This window comes from Mandrillus leucophaeus, unplaced genomic scaffold (assembly GCF_000951045.1).
Source record: "Mandrillus leucophaeus isolate KB7577 unplaced genomic scaffold, Mleu.le_1.0 Scaffold760, whole genome shotgun sequence".
In the NCBI taxonomy this organism is placed as follows: domain Eukaryota; kingdom Metazoa; phylum Chordata; class Mammalia; order Primates; family Cercopithecidae; genus Mandrillus; species Mandrillus leucophaeus.
Window position 1 is genome coordinate 305,893 of NW_012108253.1, and position 3,031 is coordinate 308,923.

General features: G+C 46.7%; 1 pseudogene across 1 annotated transcript in view; it reads right to left on the bottom strand.

Annotated features, from left to right (window-relative positions):
* Window positions 1–3,031, bottom strand: part of LOC105529312 — a 10,119-nt pseudogene extending 7,088 nt beyond the window's left edge. The window contains exons 1-3 of the transcript XR_001004489.1: window positions 2,947–3,031; window positions 2,330–2,686; window positions 653–933 (exon numbers count right to left, since the gene is read on the bottom strand). The product of XR_001004489.1 is annotated as a butyrophilin subfamily 3 member A3-like (transcript). The remainder of the gene's footprint in view (window positions 1–652; window positions 934–2,329; window positions 2,687–2,946) is intronic.

Sequence of the window (3,031 nt, forward strand, 5' to 3'; positions counted from 1 at the left end):
TTTACTTGAGCACATAGGATACATCAGGAATTCTTTCTAAAGAAAGAATGTGTCTTTCTTAAGGGCCTCAGAGAAGCTAAGTTGGAAGGCAGTGCAGGCAATTGCTAGTGAGCAGCCAGGAGTGTCTGCAGTGCTTTTGGAAGAGGAACTCTGCCTCTGCTCTAGATCTGTCTCTTATACACATCTAGATGTGTGAGAATGAGCACCCTTTTGTGGGTTATTTCCTTTCCTGTGAATTAACAATTCATGACCTTTGTTAAAAATTTTTTACTCAGTTTTTAAAATCTTCTGTTTCAAAAATATTAGCTCTTTCTCTATGAGTTTGTAAATATATATATGTTTTCCCATTTTGTCATTTGACTTTACATAAGGAGATTATCTTAATGTTTTTCCCCAATTCCCACTGCCTGTCACACTTTCTGTTTCTGTCAGACAGGAAGTGATCAGTAAACACTTGTGGCATGGACAGCTTTGTGGAGTGGGGAAGCTCCCCTGGAGGAAGGAGTAGTCTCCAAGTCCCTGCTTTGAGCCTTACATGCAGTGCAGAGACCCAGGTTGACCGCAGAGACTCACACAGTAGAGACTCACACATCCCCCTTCATCAACTGCCACAGCTCAGCTCAGTAAAGCTGAGGCCAGGCAGGGTACTGACCTGTGATGGAAATGCTGGCTGTCTTTTCCAGGCCAAGGAGGGAATTTCTGATGATGCAGGATACACCCTCCCTAGATCTGCCTCTCATGATCACGGATGCTGCTAATGCTACAGGCCCACTCCATCTGCAACCACAGGTGCTTCCACAACCAGGATGTCCTCTCCCCTGGTGTTGCTCCACTATATTTGGGGTTGTGGGTACCAGCCAGTGGACCTGCACTCCAGATGGATCCCTCCATCCTCATAACCCTTCACTTCAACGTGAAGATCAGAACCCAATGCTGTGGAAGGATAAATTGGCTCAAATTCTTGAGAGCTCCTGTATCAGGGAGGGTCTCAATAGGAATCAATGGCAGACTCACATTTGATAATTCTAGAAAGATTTCATTCAGGAGCTATTTACACAAGTGTGGTCATGATGAGAAGAAAACTAAATTTGCTAGGGCAGTATCCCAGGGTCAGTAAGGTGGGGCTATTCCCACCCACCCCAATTACCAGAGGGAGGAGGAGAGGGATCTGTTCTGGAGACATAGATGAAGAGATTAATGCATTGAGGACATTCCTGAGTTGACCTGTGACCTTCAGCAAGGCAGTGCAGCCATCCTGAGGGTATCTTGCAGTCAGGAAGCCAGGAAATAAGCACCCAGACCTCTCCCTTTTCTCTTCCTCCTACCATTGTCTGCTATAGCTCCCCTTAAACCAAACCCAACCAGAAGCCATGAGGCAAGGGATTGCACTGAGAAAGAAAAAAGCTGTCCTCGGCATCTGGAACCTGACACCAGGTCTTGGTATCCACCTGTTGAACATGAACAATTTCACAGAACACAAACAATAGTACTTTATCACTGTGACAGATCATGGGAAATACAAGACCACCCCACATCATGTGTGAGTGCAGAGAAAAACATGAACATCGTACAAACCACAACAATGACCAAACATCCCCCATCGGCAATGAGGAATTTCTGCCTCTTCATCAGTTACAGCTTTAGTTTCACCCTAGTCTCCTTCCTCCTGGATAAGCTTGATTAAGGCTCCCGCTCGTAGAATTCATCTCCCCACACCTTCCTGACAGTATCTCATCCAGAGCAGAGGGCTAAGTCTATAAACCATCCCCCAAATCCCCTAACACAAACCCAAATTGTATAATAAATCTTGCTCTAAAACCTTCTTACTGAGCTACTGCCACAGCTCCCCATGATGTGTGTTCTTCCTCACTGCAACAAGTAAGAAACATGCCTCATTCTACTACAAAAATCTCTCTGGGAGTCAGTGATTGGAAAACACTGGCAGCAGATACAGTCACTATTCCACCTCCCAGGGTCCATGGTAGTGTGCACTTGGAGACACAACAGAAGCCGTCTGTTACACAACTAAACCAAAATGATGGTGTGCCAGCCACTGAAGAGATGGTTTCTTATGCTTCCTCTCCTTCGTCCTTCATTTCCCTTATATCTCTGGTCTCCAGCGGGAGGGAGTTGTTTACTTGAGCACATAGGATACATCAGGAATTCTTTCTAAAGAAAGAATGTGTCTTTCTTAAGGGCCTCAGAGAAGCTAAGTTGGAAGGCAGTGCTGGTAATTGCTAGTGAGCAGCCAGGAGTGTCTGCAGTGCTTTTGGAAGAGGAACTCTGCCTCTGCTTTAGATCCTACAGAGAAATGTTCTCAGAACAAAACCTGGAGGCTCATCTGCAACCTTCAGCTCCACCAGGGCTTTTTCATAGAAGTCACCATCTTGGAAATAACACAAGTACTTTCGACTGTCAGAGGCTGTGACGTGTATTCGGAGAGCAACCTTCCCTGCAGTGACGTCATCCCGTAGAATCGAAGTTCTCCCACGATACAGTGCACTCTGCCTGTCTTCCACTTCCTTTCCATCTGCATACACGTTCACCACCTGCCTAAGATTGGAACTCACCCACCTCAGCTTCATGGTCTCTGTGCTCATGGTCGGGAACAGGTGACAGGGCAGATCAGCATCTTCACCTACCATGGCCAGGATGGGCCCATGGGATCCAAGCACAGCAAACTGAGCTGTCAGCACAAGGGAGAGGCTCCGTCAGTGGGTGTTGGAGTTGGGGTCATGAGAGGAAGGGTGCTTCTCAGACAGGGAAGGCGAGATGCAGAGAACCTTGAGAGGAAACCAATCCTAACAGAAGCACCCTTTGTCTCTTTGTGACAGGTGATCCTTCAGGTTGGAATGGACCTCCAGGTATGGGAAGGAGTAAAAAGTTCTATGAGGACATTCATAGGTAATTGCCTGCCTCAGAAACAAGCGTTGCATCATTCCCTACCTGAGCAAGGAGTAAGCAGCTGGACCAAGAGGAGGCAACCATGAAAGTTGAGCAGAAGAAAGGTCAGGGAACTTGCCATTTTCAT